This window comes from Pantherophis guttatus, chromosome 1 (assembly GCF_059756535.1).
Source record: "Pantherophis guttatus breed Tessera chromosome 1, ASM5975653v1, whole genome shotgun sequence".
NCBI lineage: Eukaryota > Metazoa > Chordata > Lepidosauria > Squamata > Colubridae > Pantherophis > Pantherophis guttatus.
The window spans coordinates 304,632,802-304,643,641 of NC_142063.1; the positions used below are offsets into that span (position 1 = coordinate 304,632,802).

General features: G+C 37.5%; 1 long non-coding RNA gene across 1 annotated transcript; it reads left to right on the forward strand.

The window, feature by feature from the left end:
- The first annotated feature begins 894 nt into the window (after positions 1 to 894).
- LOC132711990 (uncharacterized) lies at positions 895 to 10,581 on the forward strand. Its single transcript, XR_009622696.2, has 2 exons — positions 895 to 1,011; positions 8,529 to 10,581. It is a non-coding gene; the product is annotated as an uncharacterized LOC132711990 (long non-coding RNA).
- The last annotated feature ends 259 nt before the right edge of the window (positions 10,582 to 10,840 follow it).

The following is a 10,840-nucleotide window of genomic DNA, read 5'->3' on the forward strand; positions in this document are numbered from 1 at the left end:
ATAATAGTTTGAGATCCCAATGCACCCAGATGACCTCTTCATAGCCTGAAGCTAACATCTAGAGGTCAGCTTGCTACTCAAGAAACAATAGCTGGTGCTATCTCTTATTGGTAACACTAATAAATGGTATTTATTCTCCTGGAACAACTTGGATAGAAACTATTTTGCTTTTCAATAAATTACATTCTACAATCGTCTTTTAAAGCAATAAATAAAAGACTGATCCTTGCCAGGTAGTTCCTGAAGTACCCTTCAGTGATGGTCAACTTGATGTCTTCTGGCGTGCTTAACCTACTGCTCCTATAGTTCCCTGCCATTGTCTTTGCTGACTGAAGCCTATGGAATTTGAACTGCAAACATTCTCTACCCTTTTTAAATTCGGATGGAGTCCTGGCCCACTCATTCTTTCACCCTTTTCCCAAAGCAGCCTAACAACAAACCTGGCTATTGATTTTTTCCTTCCAACTAAAATAAATTCATACATAGTTAGAAATATTTTAAAAATCTATGGTGTATACAGTCTGCAATAGAATCACATTCTTCTTTTGTTAATTGACTACATAAAATGTATCATTGTAATCCCTCCCCTTATTGTAAAATCAGAGCAGAAATGGGTGTGTGTGTGTGTGCCCCACTTAAGAGCACTCAGGGTAATGAAATGATGCCGCCAGCCTATTTTCTTAAGAAAAGCAATTTAAAATGACATGATGTTAATGTAAGTCAATCCAGAAAGAAAAACAGCATGTTCACCTGCAAACAATCCCTTGAGACTGGTCAACACTGTCTCACAAATTGCTCAGTGTTTAACTTGAAGTCCATTTGTTAATTTTGTAAACATTGCTGTTTCCATTACACATTGACATGATATTGACAATATGACTCTAATCCTGCCAGGAAGGAAGTATTGGATTTCAGTCAGCTACAGGATGCTCCCCAACTCAACTTTTACCTGAAAGGTCAAGGCGAAATGTTACTGACTTTAACAGCCACAGAATGGGCTCCAGGCTCCAGGTGAGTTGACATTTGCCAAAAGTTATGCAGAACCACTTCAATCCTTGGGTGTTCTTGAATCTACTTTATCTTACAGATCAACTTGTCTTTCGTTCCTTTGGACAAGACAATCCTATGATGTCAATTTGGGCAGAAATAATTTCCATTCTATTTAGTGGTGCTTTTAGATCATATCCCGCTCCTTGCCATGATTTTGTGCTAGTTTCTTCTTCTCTTTGTAAGAAAGGATATAATTCAAGGAAAAAGATCTTGAATGCAGTCTTTGGCGTCTTGGACAGCTCTGAAAGCTGAAGCTTGGTGGACCATTGATTTCAACTGGCATAAGGTTCTCTCACATTTCTGTTTTAATTTGCAGGATACAAATGCCTATAAGATGGCATAATTGACATCCTGATGTCAATTCAGTTCTTTTATATACTGAATTTTATAGTCCTAATATATGGTTTGCTTTGGGATTTTAGGCAAGGGAAAAATATAATTCTTTAAAGAGGATGTATTCTGTATTGCCATTCTCTCAAGATGTTTAGTATAGGTGATATACTGTACCTAGTCACTTTTGTTACTTTTTAAATTGATTATTATCTGTAAAACTATTACAGACTTAGCTGTGAAAGCCATAGAAAAGGACACTAACACCATCAAATAAAAGATCTAGACCATTGGCCTAGATTTAACTAGCAATGCAAACAGGGAATCAGCCTAGACAACTAGCACTGCGCATGTTTGCAAGGGCAAATAAAACTACCTTTGAATGCTAACCACCATGGATGGATAATGTGAACTTAAAACTATTTGTTTGTTTGTTTAATGTAATTTATAAGCAGCTACTATCTCAAAAAACTTGAAGCAATGTACAAAAGCAACAGCGACACAAACCAATGCAGAACAATTAATATAATACAATCAACACAAACCTCTAATATTATATCAATTACATCAATTACATCTACAACACTCTGGTTCTTTTTAAACATGCTGGAAGACTGAAATGGTGAGAACCACCCTTGTAAGGGGATAGAAGAGAGAAGTTGTTCCAGAGAAGGAAGTCCCCACACAGAATGCCCTCTTCCTCTTCCTCTTCCTCTCAACAGAGAAAGAACTTCTCCAGGCCTTTTTGTTCCTGGATTGGGCAGACAGAATCTATAAAAGAATCTATGCAGCCTTATGGTTCTGGCTCTGTGCAATAGATCTTCATCATTGGCTTCAGTGAAGAAATAGTTCTGTGCAAATCTGGAGGCATACACACTCATGCCTAAAGAATAGCATTTGCATTCTCAGTATGCCAAAGCAGCCTTTATATAGAGCTGCTCAAAACGTTTACAGGGCCAGTAGCCTTCCATGCCTCTAAAAGAAAAAAAGTTGAATGTGTGCATTTTGTTTTATTTTCTGTGTTGTGCTGGAGATCTGTTCCCTTACTGCTCGCTCCAAAACATTGCTGCATTTACTATTGTCAGCAATGCTGGTCAAATATTTATTTTAAAGATCAGAATAAAAGGTGTCATTCCCATTATGACATAGTCTTGTAATCCATGTACTGTAAATTATTTACATCAGTTATTCTGATGCTGTTCTCTTGGGTTACATTACTCTCCGTGCTTCCAGATCTTAAATAAACTTAGATATTTTTCATAGAAAAATGTAAGACTGGCATCAGGGAAGTATACCAGCAAGCATCTGTTGAAGCCTAAATTAATCTCCTGGCTCTTCTGCCTTACTGTCAATATCTTTTCTCCTGCCCACAGCAAGGACTTAGGTGTTGGAGGAGCACTCTCTAATTACCTTGCAGTCTCCTGCTAGGTAATTGGGTGGATTATGAACAGAAAGCAATTGAATGACAATAGCAAGGAGGAAGTAAAATTAATCTAGGAGAGGCTCCACCAAACCCCTCCCCCAAGTCGCAGCTGCCATCAGAGAAAACATGTTCTTTCAAAGCAAGAGATGCACTTTCCATCATCAAACAAACCAGGCAGAGGAACAGGAGCCCAATTGCTCAGACTTCCGCTTCTTGGCAACCATCAAAGTGAATTACAATAGTTTGCCACCAAAGCCTGACGTGTATCCCCATTGATTTTTGAACGTTTCCACTTCAAATGAGCTTCTCTTTTCTTACACAGGAATTAAAAGACTTCCCTGTTTGTGGAATGCAAATCACTAGAGCAAATCTATCATCTGGACTCATTATATTCTGTCACTTTCACCTTGACCCTTTAGGATGCTGTGAATCAGCCCACTCCCCACTCTGCGACCCTCCCCAGGATATCAGATGACTTATGTCATCTGGGCTCATCAGCTCACCTCACTCGTTTCACTGCTTAGGTGGCTTTGATGTGAGTGGCTTAGCCTCATACCAGACAACCCTCAACAAAAGCACACATACAGGTGTCTCCCTGGAAAGGAAGGAGGGATATAATAGCTGGTCTTTCAGACCATGGTCATTTTATTTATTTTGTTCAAAGCCATTCACAACTGTAATCACTATCTTTGGGGACTTTCCTTTCTTGTTTTTCTAAAGCCCTTTTACAATAACCTGCCAGGTGCTTTTGTTCCTTTCGATAGACATATGCTCTGCTTGACTGAAGCTGTCTGTGTGAATCATCTGACATATAATTTTCTTCCAATTATGAATTTGTTTCACTCTTTGAAGATGCTTAAAAAGATGACCTGCTAACACTGATTTTTAAAAACTTCCATTACAGCATTTTGTGGTTAGCATTAGTATCTAAAGTAACAGAATCTTCTGACCCTTTAAAGATGAATATATTAATTGTGTATTTTTTTCAGATACAAAAAAACTTAATGGCCATGGCACAGCTTCGTGTTATGTTCCAGTTATCCCCATTGCTAGATCGAGGAGCTCTGCTTACTTTCACTCATGCCCAGGGATGAAATGCTACCAGTTCGCACCATTTGGGCGAACCGGTAGCAGCAGGGGCAAGTGGTTCAGCGAACTGGTAGCAGCAGCAGCACAAGGTTCCGCCCACCCACTCGGATGTCATTACTTCCTGGTTTTAACCAATAAGTAACCTGTTTTTGACCCTCTGCACATGCGCAGAAAGCTTTGCGCATGCTCAGAGGGTCTAAAATCGCACATGATGCACGCACATGCACTTTCTACAGGGAAGGTAAATATATTTCACCCCTGCTCGTGCCCTATACTCCCATTTGGTTTTCTTTAATGCATTCTACATGGGATTGCCGTTCAAGAGTGTCTGGAAGCTTTAGCTGGTACAAAATGCAGCAGCATGGGCAGTTATGTGTGCCCCTAGAGTAGTACATGTTACACCACTGCTCCATGAACTGCATCAGTTGCAGGTTTGCTTCCAAGTTCAATTCACAGTGCGGTTTTTGACCTTTAAAGCCCTTTGGGGATAGTTCTTCCTGATTACATGTGCCCGTCCAATTAGGTCTGGTAGAGAAAGCATCCTATATGTCCTATGTGCTGGGTAATTACATTTGACAGGATGTAGGAGGTGGGTTTCTGGTATATTATACTGTACTTCTGGTATTCAACAGCAAACCACCAGATTATTGAGATGTAATTTTCTGCCTAAGAAAGATGAAGTTTCAATAGAAGAGAGTATCTGTAGCTCAGGGTTGAACTGTAGAGTCTTTTGTGCTCTCTGAGCTTAGTGGCCTGCTTACAGATGTCTCATTATCCAACTAAGTAGCATCATCACACTGATGATGAAATAATGATGTCTTGGATAAGCTTGAAGTATCTATTTCATTTTCATTTTTAAAAAGTGCTCAACTAGAAGTCTCCCTAAAATAAAATAAAAAAAAGATTAAAATTCTGATCCAGAAGAATAGCATTATCTTTTCCCCCCTTTGTCCTACTTTTCTTTGGATGAAAAATGTTTACTAGGTGTCTAGATTTAATTATTCTTAAAGCAGATTCAATAAAATGAATTAATTTTTCACTGGAAATATTTAGAGCAAATCAACTGAAATCCATATGAATTAACTTAATGTCTTATCTAATTTAAATCACATTGATTTCAATGGATTTGCTCTAAATATGAAAATATTGGATACGGTTTAGGTAAATAACACCTTCCAGGTATCCAAACCTTAAATGCACAGGTCACAATATCTGTCAAACTGGTGGAGGCATTTGTCATATAGAATCTTAATTACCATTGATTTTATAAACATTTTAAATTGCCTTTTTCAAAGTAAGTATTAACACTTAATAAGGTTGGAATGAAATACATGGCCAATTAACTTCCTTGTTTTTATAAGTACAACTCTCTCTGGGGATTGTGCAGCAATAAAAAAATAATACCTCATACTCCTAAAAATAAAAAAAAATAAAGTAGCAAAACTACTTATATTTTTGCAGGCCACAGTTTATTATTTGAAAATAGTTCTCATGACATCAGTAGGACTTGCTCAAACCTTATAAGCTCAATGTGATATTTTTTCAACATTGGTGAAGTGCACTTTTCAATGGCAGGTTACCTCTATGTTCGATTTATTCAATTAAGTGCTTTTAATATATATTTGGATTCATAATGCTAAATGCCTAGAAAGATATGAGATCATAGCAGAAATATAGCATTTCATCAATTTTTCTATAGCATTCTATTCCCTATGCATATAAAAAACACAGCTCAGAAAAATAACTCTTATTATATATCATAAACTCTTCACAAATATCCCAAACATTGACATCATTCCTCAGAGAGTTCTCCCTGACAAACAATTTTAGGAAGGACAAAGCTGTGGAATTTCCTTCTGCTAGCTCCAACCTATATCATAATGCCAAGCTCTTGTTATGGTAAAGGAAATGTCTAGGCCTGCTCTCTGGATGGAACTTGATGTGTTGTCAAAAATAAGATTGCTACAAAAATGGTGACTCCACCTTGAGCTCCTTCTCCTCTGTCTATGATCTGTTGCTATGAAAATATATGAGACGTCTCCACTTTTCTCCACCCTGTCTCATTATCCCTTGCCTAAGCAATAACAAGGAAAGGGAACTTGATCCATGGGTCAGAAATGTTCTGCATTCATCATTATGCCTGGCTTTGTCTTCTATTGGGAAGTAATTTGAAAGAACAGTTTTGATTTAAGATAAACCGGAATGTTCTATATTACTAAAGTGTCCATTCTGTGGCTCACATTATGGCGTGTCCCTTCTTCCCCACCTTACAAATACCAAGGCAAGGCTGTCTCCTTTGCCTCAATTTTAAATCTTTTTTGCTTTGCCTTTGAGATTCCCAGTGAGTTCATTTCCGCAATGGACTTCGCCCCAGCTTCTGGTGCTAAGCAATTAATCAAAATGGGAAGGGGGCTTACTCCAGAAAGAGGTGCTTTTATACTTGAGATCTCTCCCTCTTTCATTGTTTCACATCTCCCCCTGCTCTAGCTCCTCTGGCCATCAATCCACACATGAAACATTTCTTCAAAGAAATGTTTTGACTAAAATATTCAATAAAATTTCAACAGGAGGCATGGCCTTTTGCAAAGAATTATTTTCTCACTCTGCTAAGGCAGAACAACAGCAGTTTTGTTTCTAAATCTTGAAGGCAAGGGTTAGTCTTGAAACTCTCAGCTATTTTTGAATGTTGAAAGAGGTGATACAGTTTTGCCTTCTCAAATCTGGAAATAGTACAGTTGTTATTTGGATAAGACACCTGAGTTTAGCCAGAAACAGAAAAAAAGAACCTCAACAAGCATTAAAAGTTATGAACTCCCACAATTCCTCCCATTTTAGAGCCAGCAAAAAGGCGAAGCCACATAAACTGTATTGCCTCCACAGGCTAGTTTTAGTTACCGGATAAGGTCAGGTTACAGAGTTACCCTTACATAATTTTATGGAGGACAGTTTCTTAATAATAATATTGTGGCTTTCCTGGTTATTAGAGGGAATTAATGGGGGGATTTTGGCACCCATCTTGATGAAGGAGTTGTCGGATAGATTCTCCATATTAATGTTTGCTGCTAACAATTCTGATTGATTGTCCAGTTTTTACCTTCAGGGGTGTGAACAATATTCTTTTCACCATAACCATTAGAAGATATTTTCTTACAAATTAAAGTAGCTTTGTTGAAAACCTGGGATTTGATTCTTAAGTGTGTGATGCTTCTGTTTGGACAGGATATCATGTTTTTATCTGTGTGACTCTATACCTGTGATGGATTAGTTCCATCAAAAATATACTTGAGGAAATACATTTTTCTAGTACCAAAAGGCATTGCGTCTCTTGCCCTCTACCTGGACAGGGTTTCTGGATCTGGATTTCATTTGATCAAGTATCAACAGTAGAAAGCAAATTTGGTGTATTGGCTAAGGCACCAGGCTAGAAACTACAAGACCATGAGTTCTAGTGCCAATTTTAATACAAAGCCAGCTAAGTGGCCTTAGGTCAATTGTTCTCTCTCCCCCACCCTCTTCCCCCCTACCCCAGGAAGCAGGTGGACAGGCAGATACCACTGGGGAGAAGTGGTCCTACAAATAACCAACTCATGTGCCATGTAAGACTTTGTAAGTGATAACCAGCACTTTGAATTGCACCTGGAAGTCTATAGGGAACCAGTGTAGCTAAAGAAGTAGTAACGGGCACAAATCCAAAGACTACAAAGACAATGATTTAATATAGTTTAGGTTTGTTTTTTTCATCCAATTAAGTTTTTTTTAAAAAAAATTCAAAAGCAACATTATAGATAATACACACATTATGAACCACTGACATACCAAGAATGTGGGCTTTAAAAGTATTAACTGGAGTTCTATTATTGTTTGATGAAAGCTGCCAAAAATCTTCTTATATAATTACAAATGACATAAGCACAAAGCAATGAATAGTACATGAAAAATCTGGCAAGGCTGAGAAAGCAGGTGTTTCCCATGGCTTTCTAAGGGCATGCTACACCTGAGGAACCTATCAGCAGTTTCTACAGACCAGGAAACATACGCAGCAATGAGGGACCTGCAGGTATAAAATAAAGAAGAAAATGTGACCTGCAGCCAACTGTGCTGATATGCAATATAGTTGTCTTAAATCTTGAAATTGCTTTGAATGAAATGAGCTGAGCTACTGATTTATGTGCTTCTGGCTACTAAGGGGTAAAGATGCTGCTAATTTCCAATGCTTCTGTTTTGTGCTTCAGATTCTGAATACATTTCACTTGTTTCATTTCTATATATCTGAACAAAAGTTAAGAGAAATTAAATTTATAGATTACATGTCATCTTAAATAACTAATCATTCATTCACAGAATCATGCACTTTAAAAGTTGAAAAGGACTTTGGATCCTATATATTCATCATATATCATCTGATCATATATTTCAGTCTCTTGACCAGTGCACGTTACAACTGCAGCATCTCTCATATATAGTAATCAAACTTCTGTTTAAACAAGGAAGGAGAAGTCATAATCCCCCAATGCAGTCTGTTCAATTGTTGAACAGGTTTTACTCTTGGGAATTTTTCTTGATGACCAACTAAAATTTACATCTTTGTAATTAGAATTCATTGTTTCTTGTCTCTTGTTTCTTTGTCTTGCTTTAGATCCAGTGTCCTTGGGCCAGCCATTCTTTTTCAGCACTTGGAAAGAGGCAATGGCAAATCACGTCTGGAAAAACATCAAAGATTTGTTCAGAGAGTTCTCAGGATTCAACATTGACTTAAAGGCACATACACCCCACACAAAAATCAGTTTCCACAAACATTTGGAAAAATTGTTATTTAGAGATGATTTTCATTCTTCTTTTTTTTCTTCTACAGAAAAATAATAGCAATTCTAAATCTACTGCAAACGTCAGATGAATAGAATATATGCTTTGTTGTTTCTCAGATCCAGGGTAATTTCACAAGTATTCCTTCATAAGTTTATTCACTATAAACAAAAAGGACATCCTAAATAATCATATATTATATTAAATTGTAAAGGAGATGTAAGCCAAGTTTTAGAAATAGTATTAATTCAGTGACGTCTTACAGTGAAGGAGGGTCTAAAATTATAAAATAAAATCCTAAACAAAATGAGTATATTTTTCCAATGGTGGTAGTCATACTGAAATTCATTATCCTTATATTCTGATGAACTTCACAAAATGTTCAGGTTCTCAATTGATTTCAAAAACCTTTTTCTTCAGAAATTAATTAATGCAGCTGTCACCTGGGGGGAAAATCTCCTTTGAATCAAGCCATCCCTTTGAAGCTCCACATAGCCATATTTCATCTATACACACAGAATCTCTCCCCACCTTTCACTGCACTAAACTGGTTGGCCCACCGACCTACAAATGTTGCAGCCACTGCTGATTTTCTTAAGCATCTTGTTTCTATAAGTTCTGGAAACCACAATGTCTTCTAAGTACTGAAATATGTTTGTATCCCTATATAGGTGTTGATATTTTCCAAGAATATTGGACATATTAGTACTTAAGTTGTCCAAACACTGTATATAAATATTTTGGCAATGGTTTGTTATCAGAGCTTGCTGTTTAGCTTCCAGACATTTCGTTACCTTGCTAGGTAACTGAACATCTTCAGCCGGGTTTTGGGTGAAGTGTCTTGTTTGGATTCTTCTCTGTTTACATAGGTCCTGCATGGTCGTGTGACTGGTTGTTTGTGAGGTGTGAAATTCAGCTTGTGAGGGGTTGGTTGGTTCCAATGCTGATTGGTCATTTGGATAGTCCATTTTCTTATAGATTCATATGCTGGTTCTAAGTCAATGTGGATTGTTAGTGGATCCATTTGTGGATTGCCAGGGTTCTATGAATTTGTGTGCATGACAGGTTTTGGCATAGCTGATGACTTTGGCTTTGTCCCAGTCGAACCGGTGTTGTTCATTGTCAATGTAGTTGGAGATCAGGGACTTCTGGTCATGCTGCTTAACTGCCAGCTGGTGTTCGTGAATTCTGTTTTTTAATTGTCGTCCTGTTTGTCCAACACAGAACTGGTTGCAATTGTTGCAATTGATTTTGTATATTACATTGGTGCTGTCTTCCTTCCGTGTTCTGTCTTTGATCCTTGTTAGTTCTTGTCTGAGTGTAACTATGGGTTTGTGAGCTATTGTTATTCCTAGGGGTTGCAGTTAGCCTGGCAACTACTTCTAATGTAAACAGCAAGCTCAGAGAACAAACCACTACCAAAATCCATAACCCAAAACTACGAATATTCTCTATTGTATATAAATATGATCATTTTGTCATTAGTGGATTATTAAAGGAACACAAATATATTGACATTTTCCAGTTCTTTATTAAAACTGATTCCAGGCTGTTGTTTCCTGTCCATTCTCAATAATCTAACTGAGAGGTGACTAAAGCCTGAGTGACAAAAACAAGGCCTCCTGATCTAGAAATGGGTACAACTGAACCCTTAGGATTGAAATAGTGTTACAGAGATGAAGAATGAAATAGGCATGGAATTTACAGTTATATTTTGGTGGTTCAAGAACTCTAAATGTGACCAGTTCAGAAATATTCGTTTCAAAATTATATAATCGACAGGAATGTTATTTATTTATGACTGACATTTCTCTACTGGGCCATTTCAAGTGGCTCTGTGGAAAGTACTACCCAATAAATAATAATACAAACCTGTAACACAGAAACCTGTGAGTAGTCTTTTTTTTTTTTTTTTTTGCATTACCCTGGTTTCATGTTGCCTCCAATGGCTGGATTTATAGAGTTGCAGAGGGAATGATTTTGCTTTGCAGCAATGGAAAATCCTTCACAGGCATGCTTTCCTCTTACAGAGTCTATCCTGCCAATCTGAACACAGCATGAACACTGACCCATATTCTTCTTTTTAGACAGGCAATCTGCCAACAATTCTCTGGAAGCACCAAGTTTGAAAATCAAGCAGAACAT